The sequence below is a fragment of the Pectinophora gossypiella genome, chromosome 19 (genome assembly GCF_024362695.1).
Source record: "Pectinophora gossypiella chromosome 19, ilPecGoss1.1, whole genome shotgun sequence".
NCBI classification, from domain to species: Eukaryota; Metazoa; Arthropoda; class Insecta; order Lepidoptera; family Gelechiidae; genus Pectinophora; species Pectinophora gossypiella.
In genome coordinates this window covers 3287291-3307992 of record NC_065422.1, presented here as the reverse complement: position 1 = coordinate 3307992, position 20702 = coordinate 3287291, and the positions used below count along the sequence as shown (strand labels likewise).

Genomic DNA, 20702 nt, shown 5'->3' with positions numbered 1-20702 from the left:
GTTATTCTATGACAGTGATAGGGTTACCAACAAAATTAACTTCGCATTCACGAAAGCACAAATGAGTGTAAGTATACTTTTCTCATATAAGTGTTACTATTTACTGACGCGTTTATTACCGGCTGTCAGACATAATCGCCTTTAACAACGGTTTACTAAGAAAGAAAGTGATTTCGATATACGCAAGTAGTTGTACAAAAACTGTTGTTAATGTACATTAAATACTTCATAAATATACAAGCAGTAACTTAACCTACAAGATAGTACGCTTATAGTCCTTTAAGTGTAGCTTCATTAACACAATAGAACATACATAAATAAACTCTCGCCTATTTTCTAGAACCTAGATCAATTTTACCATTTTTAATAAAAAATGTATTTCGTCAATCAATCTAGAGAATAATACTACTAGAGCGAGATAATGACCGCACGCGGCGGAACCGACGAGGCGGTCGGATTGCGGTCGCAGTATCTCGCTTTAGCAAATGACGGTTCTGAGTGAAAGAAAAGGATAGAAGGTAAGCGCAACGTGATGCCAACTTTGGCGACATTTGTGAAGCGACCTACTGCCAGTCTTCGCCATACGACTACTTCTCTTTCGCGAGATATTATATCGTGGTAATTGGGGGGGGAGGTGATATTGCCTGATGTCTTCAGCCCCTGTGCCATGGCAACCAATAATCGATCACGGACCAATAGCCGTAGCACGTCTATCTACGTAGATAGCATTCCTTGCATCTATTGCTTGAAGCCCTCGATATAATTCGGCGTGGTTCGCGTGCAGACCCTGCTGAGACACATATCGCTCGAGAAATGTCCCAGTGGGGACGGACTTTACGATACCACTGACAACTCAGCCAATCATAATAATTGATAGTTTCCATGACACTTTAATGACTAGAAATCGAAATTTGAAACGCTTGAAACAAAGTACTTTGGTTTTCAATGGTTTAATAACTATGACCTAGAGTAGTAACTTGGGAGGACCCAACTGGTGGACCCGTGGTAGCCCAGTTGAGAGAACGCTTACCTCTCACTCCGAGGTCGCAGGTTCGAATCCAGCACGGGCCCAAAACCAATGATTGTCGAATTTGGTTGCGAATTCATGTTTAGATCATAAATGATTATCACGTGCTCAGCGGTGAAGGAAAACATCGTGCGGAAACCCACAGTGACCTAACCTGTATTGGGCTGGTTTTCCCTTCGCGGGTTGGAAGATCAGACAGGCAGTCGCTTCTGTAAAATACCGGACTTGTCAAATCTTCAGGTTAAGTAAGCGGACTCTTTAAAAAACGGGATAATGCTAGAAAGATGATGACGTAAGAATAGTAACTGTTAGTTCAATTACATGAGCATTAATACGTGCATGACACAGTCATGTTAAATAGCTCGCCATAACTTTTACTTTCGCTAGAAAATTGCTATTAGCCTTTGTCTTTGACGTAACTTATTGTAATTTTCCCGGATATGGCATTAAGTGTTTGACAAATGGGGAGCACTGAAGGATCCTCAGCGAAAATAACTCCGTATAAAACTGAAAACTCCGACAGCGCGTATGATGCGAAAACCAGCCCGGTATAGGTTAGGTCTCATACCTCCGAAATGCATTTCTCGCAAATGTGGGTTTCCTCACGAATTCGAAAACAAAGTCGAAAATTGGTTTGGGCCTATGCTAGGATTCGAACCTGCGACCTCAAAGTGAAAGTCAAGCGTTCTACCAACTGGGCTACCGCGGCTAATCGTTAAAAGACAACAAAACATAAAAGCATCAACAAGCTGCGTGACCACATATTTCTAATTCACGGTCAATATCAGAACACTTGCAGATTACCTGAAGTAATCTGGTCTCTTCCGCCTATCACTTTTTGAAGGTCAAAATCGAACACGGGTTTAGTCGGCAGACCGGTTTTTGCAAAAGTTTTGAAGGCCTCACATCGTAGTAACTTCAAACTCTCATTCAAAGGTGTACAGTAAGCTTTATGCTCTATGTTGTCCTTATCTCTGTATTTTGTGTCCATTGTGCTCAATAAATTATTTCATCTATCTATCTATCTATTAATAAGCAGCAGCAGTATAATTCTATCTAGGGAGACCGAGAAGGACTTACGATGACCAAATTGGAGATGTCCTTAGAAAAGGTTTAATACGATCTACTCTGAACCGGCGTGCGTGTATGAAGCGATTGATGAATGTGGAGGAAGCAAGAGAAGTGTGTCAGGATCGAGGCAAATGGAATTCTATAGTCTCTGCTTACCTCGGTGGGAAATAGGCGTGAGTTTATCTATGTATGTATGTATGTATGTATCTATCTAACTCTGCGGGCTGGGAATTTGCGAGAGTGTGCACGGCAGAGGTGCGTAATATAAACACTTCTCGCCAGCTACATTTAAGTATCATGTAATAGGGAGCGAGCGTATTGCCAATTAATGAGGGTTTTTTCAGACTACGTTCTTTAAAAACAAGATGGCGCTGTACAGTGCCGCCTTCCAATTTCAAGAATAATGGACATATGCATCTTTTAGGTACCTTTGTTTTTGGGTATAACATAGCGCATATAGAACACAGGTACCTACTTATTAGTATAGTAAGTCTCGGTATGTTATTTAAGTACGGTCACGAGCATTAATATGTATACACTTTGGTACCATGTCAGATTAACTTTTTTGACAAATGGAACTGTAAGTCTCACTAAATGTCAAATATGTTAGTGCGACAGAGTCCTAAAGTGGGTACATTATATTGCTCATGACTGTACCTACCTACCTTAGTCCAATTCCAATGTTGTTTAAAACTACTATATGAAATTGATTGTTTCTGAGAAATAAAGTATCTTAAACCATAAACCTATAAATGATTACCCTTTTTATTACACCCAGACACAATCACATCTTCCACCCATTATTATTGTGTTAAAAAACGAGAAGCAATACCTATAGATAGCAATATAATTCTATAATAAAATAAAATAATAAAATAAATATACATAATGTGATCCAAATATCAAGCAACAATTATTTTTCTATACGCTTCTGCCAATAGATTGTATTTTTGAATAATTATGTAACCGAGTAATGAGAAAATAGGTAGTTATCACGTTAAATCTCGACAACGCCATCTGTGATTATTTTTAGGGAACGTAGCCTGAAAAGTCCATCATTTTATCTCATCATCATCATCAACAGCCTATATACGTCCCACTGCTGGGCACAGGCCTCCCCTCAATCAACCGGAGGAGGTATGGAGCATACTCCACCACGCTGCTCCAATGCGGATTGGTGGAGGTGTTTTTACGGCTAATAGCCGGGACCAACGGCTTAACGTGCCCTTCGAAGCACGGAATCATCTTACTTTTTCGGACAATCAAGCCTGAAAAGTCGTTATCAAACAAAGGACAGTCTCACAAAGTGATCATCATTTTATCTATGATTTATTTAAATATATTTTTTCATTTAAATTCAAATATAGTGGTTAAGAGCTTTAGCCGAGATTCAAACCCACTACGATGTAAGCCACGTTTCTCCGAATAGGCCTATCTCGTACGCTTTTTCCAAAATATTCCCGACCCGGATGCCGAATTATGGCTCTGTCTAACCCATTGGGGAGCACGGGTGTGATATTTAAGTATATAAACAAGTCAAGTCAAGCAAGTCTAGGGCCAAGAGCAAACCCGTCAAAAGTAAAAAAAATAAAATAAAGACACATTCGCAAAGATTTCAAAAATCGTGTTGCGGTCAAATTGCTGAATAATCAAATGGACTTAATGATGTGATTGTCATAGAATAAAATGTTAAATAGTGCGGACATTTAAATATAATTATAAGTACATACATGTGTTACTCTTTGTTTACATACTTAGTTGTTAATTTTACTTGCTCAGTTCCGAACAACCACAATACCTTATCGTCACTGGAAAGGCAAAATTACGTAAGCGCCAAAATAGGTATTTTGGGTTTTTTATATATTCGGAATCAGCGTTTCATTCTGCGTCGATCTGTCTGGGTAGCATTGCGATACGAGCACTTTTTTGGCGCTTACGTAAATTTGAAAATAGTTGACTTTTTTCAATTCCAGTTTCTTAAACGACAAGATTTTGGTGTTTTTTTCGTGACTGGTGTATAAGTAATATTGTGGTCCTATATAATAACTACATATTAACTTTAAGTAAATTTGGCATTCTATAGTTAGAAAAGTATCATTTTATTAGTAATTTTGGACTACTGAAAATAAAAAATAGACTATGTATAAGTCATTTTTATTTACAGCTTTTAAAATAAGTAAGGCGTATAAGAAAAAAATGTCTTAGCATGTTTATGCAGTGAATGGTGAATAAGTAATTTTGACTTACAGTATTTAGAATAAGTAAGGCGTGTACGTAAATTTGCCTTCGCATTTTTATGCTGTTATTAAGCAAGTTTGTGGGCTAGCAGTAAGTTTCCCAGGAAGTTATTTTTTAATAATAGATCTAAAAGTAAAACTATTTTAGAATTGATTTTATAATTTATTAACGTCCCGGCTTCGCTCGGATGCAATGCTGAGGAAAAATGAAATTATTTACGACATCACATTAAAATCCTCAAAAATAACAGTATTTCTACACTATTTATTGGATGTTATTATACATACCTATAAACTTTCCTCTTGAATCACTCTATCTACTAAAGAAAATTGCATCAAAATCCGTTGCGCAATTTTAAAGATTTAAGCGTACATAGGGATATAGGGACAGAAAAAGCGACTTTGTTATACTTTTTAAGTTCTGTCGTTTGCATATTTAGCGCCAATTTTGAATTGAGAACTCTAAATTCAAATTTGTTGGAATTTCGAATATCAAAACAATTGAAAGCATTAGGATTAATGCAATTGTTTAGTCACACGTTGGTTTGAATCTGTCAGATCATGTCCGAAAATGAATCTTACAAAGAAAAATTTTCTATAACTTTCGAAGAGGCCTACTGCGACTTCAGTGTTTCAAACAGTTAAAATCTCTATTCCACGATGAAGTGCCATGTCTGCGAGCCATCGAACGCTGGTATTTAGAATTCGAGCGTGGATATCCGCCTTCACTGAAGATAATATCGTTGCTGTGAGACAACTAATCCTCAAAAATCGTCATGTGACATACCGAGAATAGAGGCGTTATTAGGCATTTCAGGGGCAACCATTTAAACGATATTGAATGAGGCACTTGGTGTGAGAAAACTAGTTTGCCGTTGCATCCCGCATTTTCTGACGATCATAAGGTAGCCCGCGTCAGATGGTGTAAGAAAACTCTTCAGAGGTTCAACCGAGGAGAGTCAAATCACGTGTACGACATCATCAGTGGTGACGAATCTTGGATTTATGCTATTATCCTGATTCCAAACAACAATCCACAGTTTGGGTCTTCCAAAACGAGTCAAAGCCGACTAAAGTTGTTCGCTCTCGAAGCACTTCAAAGAAGATGGTGGCTACCTTCGTGGAGAAAATCAGTCATGTTGCGACAATTGCACTTGAAGATCGTAGGACGGTTAATGCAGATTGGTATACCACAATTTGTTTACCACAAGTCATCGCCGAACTTCGAAAATCTAACCCAAAGCGACGCATGATGATGCGCAGGAGTGCAGGATGCTGCACCATGACAACGCAAGCTCACACACCGCTCGTCAAACGATTATTTGAAGCAGGAAAACGTAGAAATTCTTGACCATCCTCCATACAGTCCTGACCTAAGCTCCAATGATTTCTTTACATTTCCTAAAATTAAAAAAGAAACTCTTCGCGGTCAAAGGTTCCAGTGCGGTGAAGAAGCGGCCAACGCTTTCAAGTCAGCCATTTTGAACACTTCTACTTTGGAGTGGAATAAATGTTAAATAATACCTGGTTTGAGCGAATGGAAAAGTGTATTAAACTTCGTGGTAAATACTCTTAAAAACAATAAGGGGAATTATTGAGGAATTAAAAAGACTTGACCCTTCCAGAGACTTGACTCGACTTAGAGCCACGTATGCTTGTCCTAATTCAAACAATTTTGAGCCCAAATATACTACTGCATGGTCGACTGTGCTGCCCTGCATATGTTATGTTATGTTAGTGGGCTCTGTTTTCCGCATTTAGACTCTAAGGTGGCCCATTATGCGTGTAATTGTTGACTACGTAAGCCAACCTATCTCCTTCCAGAAGCTCAGAAGCCTCCTGGGGATTTCACAGGCTTCGCGGAGCGACCCCACCCAGCGATCCACTGTGCTGCCCTGCATATTATGGACGGTGGATGACAATGACAAAATTAAGGGCAACATCCTTCTTTCAGTCATTTTGTAATATCGTCCATCTTGGATTTGAAATTTTGACATAATGACAGTATTCTACTAGTGTAGTCCTATCTTTGATACCCATATTGAGGGGGTTGTGGAAAAATATGTAATCCCCCATTATGTACCGGCTGCCATCTTAGATTTATAATGTTATTGATTTTATTATATTGTATTGACATCGGAATTAAAGGTGCGTACCAAATTTCAGATCAATCTGACAACAGGAAGGTACTTAAATTGCAATATCTAATTTTGATACAAATATACCGTACGGGTTTCCCTTTACCCTTTCACGGACAGAGACCATGGGTCATTGGTGGTTCATAATAGGCAGTATGGCATCTTGGAATAGGAACGTCCGTATACGTTCTGTCTTTGAAAGTGTTAAAAAGAAACTTTTACAAACAGATAACGGGTTGTACGCTATTATTTATATTTTATGAAACTTTATTTCTGGCACTTCAGTATTTTAATAGCCATTTTTATAAATCAATTGAAGTAATAAGTAGTTTAAAGAGGTATTAAGAATAATTATTTGTCTCTTACGTCTTTTTACCCATGTAAGATATTACAAAAACTTACTTTAAAGAATTTTTGGTGAACTGACATAATCAATCGATCACTTTGTAGGCAATTTTTACATAATGAGAGCAGATGTGTAAAAGTCGTTACAGTAACTTTTACTCCGCTAACATTACAGTATTATTATATTTAAAGAAATATTGTCGTTCTCGTATGCATTGTCGTAAGAGCTGTAAGTAATTTTGCTTCCAAATAATATTTTAACCAGATGGCGGTTAAGTAAATTTGCTTTACTGTAAACTGAAGTCATTTTTACGTAAGCGCCACTATATCCTTAAATAGCAATCCAACAGTTATAATATGTATTGCTGGACATAGAAAATTAAAAAACAATGTAACCTTACTTTGACATCATCTAAATTGGATAATTGGGTAAAAAGTTATGATAAAAAAACGAAAAAATGAAACTTTAAACGGCTTTTTCTCGAAATGGCCTTTTGGCGCTTACGTAATTTTGCCTTTCCAGTGACGTTATAATAAATAACCAGCCAGCAAAAAAAAAATACTTATAAAAATTGGAAAATTCAAAAAAAATTCGTCACCTGTTCCTTTTTTGAAAATTCACTCGACACTAAACACTTTTGTCAAAAACACAAATTTTTTATTATATTTTTACACCAACTTTATAAATTATTTTTTCGTTAAATCTCCAGAGGTTTATACTCAAATCGTCGCGGTAATAATTACGAGACCACACACAGTACAGTTGGGTACCTACGTGCCCCGTTTAGTGCACAGCTAAGGCACGCTACAGACCGACTGATCGCGAAGCTGGGAGCGACACCGGGTTTCTGCGCACGCGGCTCCATTGCGCACACGCACTGTATTACGCGTCCGTTAAGAAATAAAATTACGCGTCCGTCAAAATGTATCGTATAACAGACATCAAAACAAAACATCATAAATTATACTTACAGGTGTTATAATGACATCGTAACGAATACTAAGGGGGATGATTCAGACCAGAATTCTGAGTTGATTTCAATTGGAATTACCTTTCGGAAAATTAATGATTTTTTTGTTTTTTTTTTTTTAATTACTTTTTGTTCTATACTTTTGCGACGGAAAATTCTACTTGATATCAACTTAGAATCATGGTTTGAATCATCCCTCAAAGTTTTCGTTGCGATGTCACTAACACCCTGTATAATAGGTACACTTACGTTTATGGGGTAGTATTATTTTCTGTTTCTTTTGCTCGAAAACCTATATTTGCAGCATAATATTATGTGCAATTTATGCATATTTTATTTTATTTATTTATTATACTGCATCAACAGCAGTACACAAACGTACGAAATAAAATACACATAAGAAAAGTTTCGGTACTCTCAAGAGATTTTAGTGGTTTCTTAGGTGCTTACCTAACCTACAGCCTGTATTTTTGCCTATCCTAAAGTCAAATTTAATAGCAATGTTGCTGTTTCAGGTGAATTGCGTTAATGTGGATTTTTTATTACCCCAGCCGGGTCGACATGACAACCGCCAACCGATATCGAGGCCTTCGACCAATAGCCGTTTGACGTCCATCTACGTAGATAGCATTCGTATCGTTTATTAGTCATAGAACTCAATATAATTCGCGCCGCGCGCGGCACGGTCACCGTGCAGAGCCTACTGGTAAGCCTGACCGTAGTGGTTGAGCCACCATGGTGTCCTAGTGAGATAGGGCCCTTATTCTGTCACCGCCACATAGGACCTCGCTCGTATTTATATAGACAATGGAAACAAGCGCCGTAGTAACGACACTCGTAACGAGATCGAAAGTACACGCTAATCAAGAGGAGAAATTGTTGTAACGCAATAATGATCTGCTTTTTATTCGGTAACTGTACTATCTGAATGTACGGCTCTTTGTTAAGACATTTCTTTGTGCTATGTACCGAAAGCCCCGTGGTAGCCCAGTTGGTAGAATGCTTGCCTCTCACTTTGAGGTCGCAGGTTCGAATCCAGCATTGGTCTAAACCAATGAATGTTGAATTTGTTTTCAAATTCATGTTTGGATCGTAAATTATTATCACGTGCTCAGCGGTGAAGGAAAACAAAAACCCACAAACAAACCCACACTCCCGAGAAATGCATTTTTGGAGGTATGTGACCTAACCTGTATTGGGCTGGTTTTCCCTTTACGGGTTGGAAGGTCAAACAGGCAGTTGCTGCCATAAAAAACCAAAGCTGTCAAATCCTTCAGGTTAGGTAAGCGGACCCTGTGAAAAACGGGATAATGCTAGGAAGATGATGATGATGTACCAAAGGCTGTTGTACTTGTCCCGCTTTCCAAGTTCTGTGTGCATCAAGGCTTACTATACGAAAAAATCACATTATTCCCTAATGACTCGACATGTTGTCAAAAGCCATTATACAAAACATAATCTTCTCAGAGAGAACATAAAATTGACATTAGTTTCACATTTACCACTATTATTTATAAACTGTAACTCTCTCAGATCAGACTACTGAAATACTTTTAGCACAACCCTGCAACTTTCGTTTCGTCTGAACTTACTTAATTGGAGGCTTTTTGGCGGGAAACGGGAACGGGACAGTTGCTTTCTTCATTGAATAATCTAAATAATTAATACGAAGTGGTGTTTTATGGTTAATGATCGCATTAAGTTAGTCGGAAGACATTCGCGAGTGTTATTATATCGGAGTATTCAATAAACAAAGTGTATCTGCCTATTTTCGCTTCGTGTCAAGAAGCCGCTTCGTAACTCGAAAGTTTATGCGGACTTTTGAGTTAATTCGTTTGGGGTTCGGAGTAGGAGTCTACTCCGAGGGTGGGGGCTTAGGTTTCATCATCATCACCCTTCATCATTTCATCAATCATCAAGAAAAATAAATACGTAAGACATGGCTGTATGGGCATAGTTCCCTTTGCCTTACCCTTCGGGGAAAACCAAAAAAAAAATTACATAATTGGAGTAAGTATGTTAGTGTTGCCAGATAATCGACTGTAAGTATATCGATTAATAATCGATTATTTTCTAAGTCCCAAAGTAATCTAAATACAATAATAATAAGAAGAATAAAAATGAAATAAATTAAATAGGCGCTCAGACGTGGAGTTGCGGAAAACTGCCCGCGAATACCAATAACATAACATAAACAGCCTATAATCGTTCCACTGCTGGGCACAGGCCTCCCCAATAAATATTCATATGCCTATCGATAGTATCTATTTAATCGTTAGTATCGATAGGCATATCGATATTTAGATTATTTAGAGCTAAATAATCGATAATCGATTTTTCGGCAACACTAAAGTATGTCATATTCCAAAGCATAATAGCGCAAGCATCGCGTCACAAACAAAATAAATAAATTGATTATTTCGGATCAAAACAAATTACATCCCTATAGTAATATGTTAGTAAAAATGACTATATTTAAAAGCTATAGTTAGTATTGTTGGTACAAAATGTACCTATGCAGTTGTATAAACGGCAAACGGCAAACGGCAGCAAACAAATCCCGAATAACTTCTTTCTGGTGGCGCAACCATGGTGTCTTATTGGGATTTGGCCTTTAGTGATTTCAGCTCACTCCATTATGAACGATGTGCTGATCACCTGTAACTGTCGTCTTCTGTTTGCGCTTCAACCTACTTCATCAAGGATCATAGAGTGAGTTTACGTATGTATGTAGGTATGCATAAATAATATTTCGTAAACAACGCACTTCGAAAATGTATGACTGTTGCATTCGTAAGCAGTTATTGTATGAGTCACGCCTACTTTTTGAAAAGAGAAACCTGTATAATGCACTCAAAGATCCGTTAATGTAATACGGTACTTTGAATTTTAAAAATACGTAAACCAAAATGATAAGGATATATTGTTCCCGCCTTAGCTTCTCTCGTGTGGGTTTTGAGATCAACCTCATCAAATCTGGTGTCAGGGTTACTATTGCCCTAGGACTCCCACATAATATTTACTTCCATCACTATGTTTGACCTGAATTTTATTTCCCAAAGATAATAATATTTTTTTTAGGTTTATCATATCCAGCTTACGACATCGTATCAACAGTGGCTGTAAGTTGTCTGTGATTACTTGTGGCTCTGCCCACCCCATTAGGGATTACGGGCGTGAGTTTATATATTTATGTATGTAATTTTATTTAACTTCACTTCGCTTCGCTTCACTTCACTTCACATCACTTCACATCACTTCACATCACTTCACATCACTTCACATTACTTCACATCACTTCACTTCACTTCACTTCACTTCACTTCACTTCACTTCACTTCACTTCACCTTACTTCACTTCTCTTCACCTTACTTCACTTCATTTCATTTCATTTCATAGCTCTTGTAACAACTACGACTACGTGAGTAAGTATTTGGTATTGTAATTGGTCTTCGCGGACCATTTTCCGCAACTTGACTTCCGAGTGCCTATTTTACGTGATGCCTAAAACGACTGGATCACTCCAGCCAGCCTAATGAATGAATGAAGTATTTACTTAAGTAAGTAGTAGCCAGGACGGAATGCTTAAATAACAAATATACAAACGGTGAACGTAGAGAGGGTGAAAATTATTTCCAGACGAAGCCGGCTATAAAAAGAATAGGTCTAACACTACTACTTTTATAAAAACAACGAACTGAAAAGTGTAAGAAAATAGCAAAACAGTTTTTAACTTGTACTGCTACAATAACATCAAAACTAACTCGACGTAGAGGGAAAATAAGGCCAATCGCCGTAAAGAGACTCGCCGTAGCGAGTGTCGCCGTTCGGAAAGTCGCTGTCAACGCTACATTTCGCTAGTACGGATCATAATTTATAATTAGTAAGGTCGAAAAAACACACGTACCAATTATCATTACCCGTTACAGATAACGTGCAACTTTAAACGAGTAATTTCTGACACTTTCAAAAAGGCAAACTTAAGTGGGCTGAGAACGATCTTCTAGATGTTTCTAACTTACTGAGAAAGTGAAAGGCTCATTTTTATTTTCATGATAAAACACTTCAAGCAGTGGAGCATCGTTGAGTATGGGGGTATCCCGTATCGGTGATTGAGTTGAGGTATGTGCCCAGCAGTGGGACGTATAGGCTATTTATTATAATAGTCGGGTCGGGGGTATTATGTTACGTCAGAGAAGTGCAAATGGAATTCCATAGTCTTCTTACCCCGGTGGAAAATAGGTGAGCCAAGGTTCGCGCCCAACTGGGCACCCTCAGGCCTGTTGTCTTAAATTTTGTACCGGGTGAGAGCCCTCAGCGCTCCCCATTTGTCCGGTCAAGTAGTTATCTGCGGCAAACCTACAATAAGTCATGTCAAAAATAAAAAATAAAATAAAAAAGGTGGGAGATAGGCGTGACTTTATAAATTTCTATGTATGTAATAGTCGAATGGGAAAAATTATGTCGGCCTGCTCTTAAGGCTCTTCAATAGGTCACCACGGGTGCGCCATCAACGAGAAATTATTCGGGATTCGGTTGACAGAAACAAATGATAATTGGTTGCGTAACCAATTAACCTACCTTTATATGTCGCAAATTTGGTGGCGCAACCATTGTGTAAGATAGGGTCTTTAGTCAAAAAGACCCTATCTCACATAACATATCTCGCTAGTGGCGATGTAACCTATTAGATCGCCACTAGCCGTAGCTGGTCAGGTCGGAGTTAGGACAAGCTTGGGTTGCAAGTAGGTATTACCTAATTAGACCCTAAAATCTATTGCGGTCTTTCTCCTGACGACCCGATTGCTTTAGCCGTAGAGGCAGCGAATCAATTCGCAAACGACACTCAATCGACAACAAACTCTTCAAGATCCTGATTCCTACCTCCGATGTGGTTGACGATTTCCCTCATTCAGTGCATTTCGTCATCGGCTTACTAGAGTCGATTAGTTGTTTCAAATATAACCCTCTCAGAATCGTCTGTGCCGAGGTTCGCGCCCAACCAGGCACTATCAGCCTTGTTGTCTTAATTTTTGTACCGAGTGAGAGCCCTCAGCGCTCCCCATTTGTCCGGTCAAGTGATTAACGCGATTTGCAGCAAATCTACAATAATTTACGTCAAAACAAAGGTTTTGGTCTCTAGGGCTAAGACTCTACCGATTTCACTGGCAGGTGTTTATTGAAGGCGGTAACAGCTTTTCTAATTAATCATTTCCCACACTGACGCTTTCCCGCTTGCGTAGAAAGCAGACTCTGTGCTGGAGTTGCCAGTCAGTATATTTATGTACTCATCTCGTCCACAATGAGAGTCTTTCCAGATTAGGTTCCCCAAAAATAATATAGATGGCGCTGTAAAAAAAAAATCAACAAATCCTGGAAAACATGTGATATCAATTATCTATGATCCAAACATGAATCTTCTTCTATCGTCTGGGTTGTGAGGAGTACCAACCTCATCAACCCTGGTGTCCCTGACATGACTCATGTAACGACTACTTACTTAAATCAGTAAGTAGTAACCAGGACCACCGGCTTAACGTGTCCTCCGAAGCACAGATTATCTTACTTTCGGACCATCAGGTGACCAGCCTGTGACCTAACCAAACTAGGGACCACAAAGTTATTTTTGTGATATGTCCCCACCGGGAATCGAGCCCAGGACCTCTGGAACGTGAGCCCAACGCTCAACCACTGGACCACGGAGGTCAAATATGAATATATATTATTGATATTTAAAAAAAATATATATATATTTATCAAATTGCAATGTAACCACAGTTTCGAAGCAGTGATGCCAACCGCCCAAAAACTGCGGTCGAAAATCTAAACATCAATATAATGTACTTACTTGTACACTTCATTATTAGAAGTGCAGTGTAAAACTTTCATTCTCCAACAGTGATGTGGAACATGTAAAATGCAGCATTAAGTAATTCAACATACATAAATTAGTCTTCAAACAGTCTCCGTGGTCTAGTGGTTAGAGCGTTAGGCTCACGATCTGGAGGTCCAGATTCGATTCCCGATGAGTGACATTGTCGAAATCACTTTGTGAGACTGTCCTTTGTTTGGTAAAGACTTTGAAGAATCACCTGATTGCCCAAAAAAATAAGATGATTCCGTGCTTCGGAGGACACGTTAAGCCGTTGGTTCCGGCTATTAGCTGTAATACGCTTCCACTAACCCGCAATGGAATAGCGTGGTGGAGTATGCTCCATACTCCCATCGGTTGATAGCAGGGAGGCCTGTTCCCAGCAGTGGAACGTATATAGGCTGTTCATAGCGTTAAGTTTATGTACTTTATTAAACGCAAATTTCTTAATCATCATTTCCTTCTGTCTATAAAATTGAAGTATACTTACTTAATTCGTGTTTGCTATAACCACACGCGATCTTTCGTGATCGTGATAAGTTACTGACATGTTAACACGAAACGTTACTTCAATATCAGTCTGTTACACTCTTCTTTTTTTATAATCTCACTTTCTATTTACTTATTGTAAGAGCCCTATCTCACTAGGATACCATGGTGGAGCCACCACAGTTACGTCACCAAGAAATTTACAGTCATGAGCAGTATAATGTACCCACTTTAGGATTCTGTCGCACTAACATATTTGACATTTAGTGAGACTTACAGTTCAATTTGTAAAAAAAGTTAATGTGACATGGTACCAAAGTGTATACATATTAATGCTCGTGACCGTGCCTATGCAGATAACACCTGACATCTTGTTCAATGATGTGCCGTGGGGAATGTTCCCACTTTGGGAATGTTCCTGGCAGTAAAAACACGCAAAACTTAAATATAATACCAGAGTACAAAAAAGAACAATTTGAAAAAGGAAAACAGTTAGTGTCTTTACTATTATAGACTTTTTACAACGGGAACATCTCCACTTTGGGAATATTCCTTTTTTGGGAACATTCCCACTTCGGGAACATTCCTACTTTGGGAACATTCCCACTTCGGGAACATTCCCACTTTGGGAACATTCCCACTTCGGGAACATTCCCACTTTGGGAACATTCCCACTTCGGGAACATTCCCACTTCGGGAACATTCCCACTTTGGGAACATTCCCACTTCGGGAACATTCCCACTTCGGCAACATTCCCGGGAACGGCACATGGCTGGTCTTGTTAGCTTCGCAATCAGCAAGACACCAATTGTCAACTGCATACGGTCCTGCCACCATGTCCTAGAGAAATAGGGCTCTAATATTATGGTAACAGGATCTTACTTTTGGGCAGTCGAGTGATCAGCTTGCAATGTCTTAATGAAACTAGGGATGACAAAGTGATTTTTATATTTATGTATCCACCGGGATTTGAACTCGGGACCTCCGGATCGCGAGCTCAACCTTTCCACCTCCTGAAAGGTCGTTTAATCTGAAGAACTCTCCTTTTTAAGTTTTCACGAAATTTAATTTCTTTCCTTACAAGAATAACTTATCTGCGGCAGCCAAGTAGTTAATGCCATCTGCGGCTAGCTAATCTACAATAAGTCACGTCAAACAAAAACTTACAAGAATAACGAAATTTTTCCACAAGCAGGCTCCTGGCCAGTCAGGCTGATGAAGGATATTGCGTAGTAGTAATTCCATACCTCTGTAGTTAGCGTGTGCTCGCCACTTAGTCACGGCAGCCACTTCAGGAATTTGACTATTATGAAGAGTAGTTCAGGATGCTCATTAAAGAGATTTCGATCCTATCCTTGGATTGGATGTATACAAATATGGGATGGAGCATGAAGGAAACGATTATATTTCTTTAAACCATGTTTATTTTTATTTCTTTTTTATTAATTTAATTCATTTTCCCTTTTAAAAACAACCGACCGCCATTTCTCTCCGCAATTCTCTCTTCTCTATCGCTCACTCCTCGCTCTCTCTTTCACACACCTTTACGTTACGTTTCATTCGTACGGCAATGCAGGACAGAAGGGGCAAGTCACAGGGACTGTAACCTGGAACTGTCAGTACTATTCAGAGGCAGAGGAAGGAGTCCTTGTACGGCTTTAAGATATCCTTCTCTGGGCGCCATCCCACTCGCGTCAGACGGAGTACTGCGGGACGAGAGAAAGGTCAGGAGTCCTTGTAGGGTTTTGAGTTAGACTACTCTGGGTGCCATCCCACTCGCGTCAGATAGAGTACTGCGGGGCGGAAGGCAATAGGGAAACCACTGCCCTATTTTCCGTAAAAAAGTAGCACGGATAATGCTGGAGAAGGCTATTACATTAGTAAAACGAATTGCTTCCATTTGGCCATTATAGACCCTGAGGTGTCTTGTTGGTTTCGCAACCAATAAGACACCAGGCGTTTGTACAACTGTATAATTTTTGCTGGTGTGACAACATTGATTGAGCTACCATGGTGTCCTAGTGCGATAGGGCCCTTAGGGCCCCCTAAATCATCGCTTATCGTTATCGACCCGCTAGGGTCGATTAATTCTTTCAAATATTTTATATATTTTTCGCGTGGTTCGCGCCCAACTGGGCACCCTCAGGTCTGTTGTACCGGGTGAGAGCCTTTAGAGCTCCCCATTTGTCCGGCCAAGTAGTTAATGCCATCTGCGGCGTTTCTACAATAAGTCACGTCAAAAAAAACCCCAAGGATCCATGAGAAACCTTTCAATAGATAATGAACCTTACGAAAAGGAAAGTATTTTGCTTATGTTCCTTTTAATGTCTCTCAGACATAACTTGTACTCATATTTACACATTCACATGGTATTTAGAAAAACACCTCTACATTTATGGAAATAGAACATAACAATTCCATACAAAGTCAAAGTGCTTTTAGCAAACATTGATTTTATTTTACAACGTGGTTACAAAGTAGTGTATGGTCTTTGTGGTCGAAGCAAATAGGTAGTGTAGTTGTAGCTCCAAGTTAAGAGTGAATGAGGAAATTTCTAGGCTACATTTCCTAAAAAATATACAGAGTTGCCTTCGTTTAACCTTCTATTTTCATCAATAACAGACATAAAAATACGCATCTTTATGTTTGTTTTCGGGTATAAATGATGACCCTTGTTATTATATTACACCCAAGCACAACACATCTTCCGTCCATTATTATTCTGATCAAAATAAAATGAAGCAATATCGGTACCCACAGAATTTTATATACATAATCTGATCCAAATATCAAGCCACAATTACAACACACTGGCAGCATAATAATGGCGAAAGTATACGAAACTGAATGCTATAATTATTATACAAATACCATTAAATAATATAAATAAATGTTAAATTGTTTACAAAAATATATATAATCAAGAAATAAAATGATTATTTATCATATTTTTACTAAAACAGTTTAAATTCACAGAAAATAATTACTATTTTCGTTCCATAATTTCTGGATGTAAGAAAAGAACTCTATGGTGGGATTAAAAAAAAACTATAAAAGCTCTATAGCGCGAGCGATAATGTCATGTCATTGCAGCACACGTGCTTAATAGGATGCTTTATGTACCTAAAAGCGGTGCATTAAGATCTACTTTACGAGATTGTGTGTAAAAAAAAACTTCTTTCATAACTTATACCACAAATGACGTCACAGATTGCCCAATAGACCGGAACATACATTCCACGAACAATGCTCAACGCTGCCATTTATTTACATAAACGTCACTTTACATTACACATACATTTTTTAAGTTGTTCACTAGACAACGTTTAGTAGGTAAGGGTCTTTCAATTTTTACATTTTTCCTCACCTTATGGTTGTCTGGAAGAAATCGCTTTAAGCGATAAGGCCGCCATTCGCCATGTACTTAGTTAAGTGTCTTTTTGTAATTATTTCTTTTTATTTTGTATTGTATTGTACCACAGGTACTATATAAGTAGTGACTAGACTTGATGACTAACACCTCATAATTTATTGATTACACACAATTTTTCTTTCAAACGTTTCCCGCAATATTACAAAACCAAGTCAATCAATAGCAGTTTACCAGGTTAAGAATATTTAATGACATGTTATTACCAGGTTTAAAATACAGATTAGACCGCTCCACGATAAAAGTCCTTCGGCCGTGGCGCTAGCGTCATAGATCCTGCATAGAATTTATTATAATTTATCATTTATTGCCTTTGTTTATTGCGTACCGTAATTATAAAAAAGAATGGGAGACTTCTTTTGTGGCGCGGACTATCACTACTATGTCTGGTATTCATTTTGTAATAAGGTGATTCGGTATAAAAGGGACATGTTTCTTTCCATATGGGGACTGTTTATCCACCACTGGGGGATCATCATCAACATCAATTTAAGAGCCACGCTCTTGACGGTGCAGCATTTTCTATGCTACTTTTTTAGGGAAAAATTTGGGCAGTGGTTTCCCTCTTGCCTTCCGCCCCACAGTACTCTGTCAGACGCGAGTGGGATGGCGCCCAGAGTAGTCTATTACAAAGCCATACTAGGACTACTGTCCTCCGCCTCTGAATAGTACTGACAGTTACTGCTGCCCTCTGCCAGGTTCCAGGTTACAGTCCCTGTGACTTGCCCTTTCCGTCCTGCATTGCCGTACCGATGGCTCCCATCTTCGCCTCTGCAACCGTTGAGGTCTTCACTCGTATCCCTGGGCAAGGGTTCTACGTTCTACCCCGTAGATCTGGGTCCTTATTCGAACTCAGCCACCACCTCCGGCCTACTGAAGTAAGAGGCGCCCACCCCCACGGCAAGGACGCGCCGAACAGGAATAGCCCCAGTGGAGGGCAGAGAAGATGACTCTGTCCCCCCTGGGGCCTGGTTAATGGTCTTAACCAATCTAATATTTTTTTCTTTCTTTCTTTCTTTCTTTGTATGGAACCAAGACCAAAGGCTTCACCAGCAGCGGTCAATGTTCTTTACTAAAAATTAAGGTAATTAGGCAGAGAGATACCTGTACCATTTCTTACCTAACGACTCTTCTTTTTTAAACCGAAACAAACAAAGACTGTGTAATACTTAATTTGTTACGAAATTTTATAAGTAATCAAAAACCTCGTAAAAGGTCAAAAAAGGTCATCGGCGTGGGAGTGACAAAATCATATAAAATTCTCAAGATGATATTACGTCAGAAACTGACATGGCGTTTTGGCCATGACATAATGGTTATCTACCATATACCCACCATAAAACATGGCAGCACCCAACATCATGTCACATAAAACATACGCTAATGAGAAATTTCATGGAAGTGCTAATAAGTGTCATATTAAGAATTTTACAAAGGTGTGGTAATTATGATTTACCTAGAATGGTTACGTATAGTAAAGGAAAATATTGCATTGTAATGATGTCTTCATCATTTAATTATTTTTTGACGTGACTTATTGTGGGTTTATCTCAAATAAACTACTTACTTACTTCGCCTGACAAATGGCGATAGAGTTCTAGTCCGGTACAAAATTTTAAACAACAGGCCTGAGGGTGGCTAGTTGTGCTCGAACCTCGCTCAGAGCGTCGTCTGAGAAGATAATTATGAACCTAAAGTGTACCTACTTAATCAACCCTAGTGGACCGATAAGGATAAGCTCTGAATGAGTGAAAAAGTAGATAGCTTTGGATCGTTTAGTCATAGGTAGTCAGGCATTTTATTTCATCACATTTAGGTTGACAATGCCTTCTTAATTTTTCGAAGAAAAGATTTTACTTTAGAATATTATGGGTCTTACTCAAACTCGTAAATTTTGTACTTAACGCGCCATCTATGCCTATATATAGGAACTAATTGCAAGCGTCATCTATCGGAAAATTTAAATAAATATTGAGCTTTTTGACGTAACCAGACGTCACGACTTCATTTTTTACCGACTTCAAAAAAGGAGGAGGTTCTCAATTCGACCGTATATTTTTTTTTTTTTTTTTTTTTTTTTTTTTTATGTTTGTTCGGGCATATCTTCGTCGTATATGAACCGATTTTGATAATTCTTTTTTTGTTTGAAAGGAGATATACCCAAGGGGGTCCCATGTCAAGGAAGTCAGGATCTGATGATGGAAGACCAGAGAAATCGAGGGGAATTTTCAAAAATCGTAGGAGCGACTAGTGCGTTTGTAAAGTCATATTGATCGGATCGATCTTTAGGCTTCGGGAAAACTTCCCGACCTTCGAAAACTGGTCAGCATCAGGGAGATACCCTATGGCCTGGCAAAACTATACAACCTGGAGCAATTTTTCTTTCACGAAACGTATTTAAATCTTGATCAAATTCAATCGCCGGTGCAAAAAAACAAAATGGCGGAAAAAAAAGATGGCCGCCATACAAAATTTTGTCGATTTTGGAATAAGCCCGTTTGGGTAAAAATAATGTATGGGGCGCTTACTCAAAACGTCATGTAGAGTACGGAAATACTTTCTGGTCACCAAAAACTGCTCCGCATCAGAGAGATACTCTACGGCCTGGCAAAACTATCGCACGTGAACCAATATTTCTTTCAGAGCACTTATTTAAATCTTGGTCAAATTCCATAGCGCGTAAAAAAAAACAAAATGGCGGAAAAACAAGATGGCCGCCATACACAATTTTGTTTTTTCAGAAAATGTCTCGGGATATAAAATATATATCGGGGTTGTGATCGGATCGTCATGTTAAGTATGGAAATACTTCCCGATTTTCGAAAACTGCTCCGCATCAGGGTGACACCCTACGGCCTGGCGAAACTATCACACCTGAACCAATTTTTCTTTCACGAAACCTATTTAAATCTTGGTCGAATTTAATGGCCGGTGAAAAAAATACAAAATGGCGAAAAAACAAGATGGCCGCCATACAAAATTTTGTTTTTTCAGAAAATGTCTTGGGGGTAAAAATGATGTATAGGGGTGTGATCGGAACGTCATCTTTGAAAACTGCTCCCAATCAGGGAGACATCCTACGGTCTGGCAAACCTATTGCACCTGGATTTTGTTTGTTTC

The 20702-nt window shown here is 38.8% G+C and overlaps 1 protein-coding gene across 1 annotated transcript in view; it reads right to left on the bottom strand.

Moving 5' to 3' along the window:
• The window catches only part of LOC126375490 (probable cytochrome P450 49a1), a 32895-nt gene extending 25249 nt beyond the window's left edge, over positions 1-7646 (bottom strand). The window contains exon 1 of the mRNA XM_050022443.1: positions 7418-7646. The gene's annotated coding sequence lies outside the window, so the exon portion shown is untranslated. The remainder of the gene's footprint in view (positions 1-7417) is intronic.
• Between the last annotated feature and the right edge of the window lie 13056 nt (positions 7647-20702).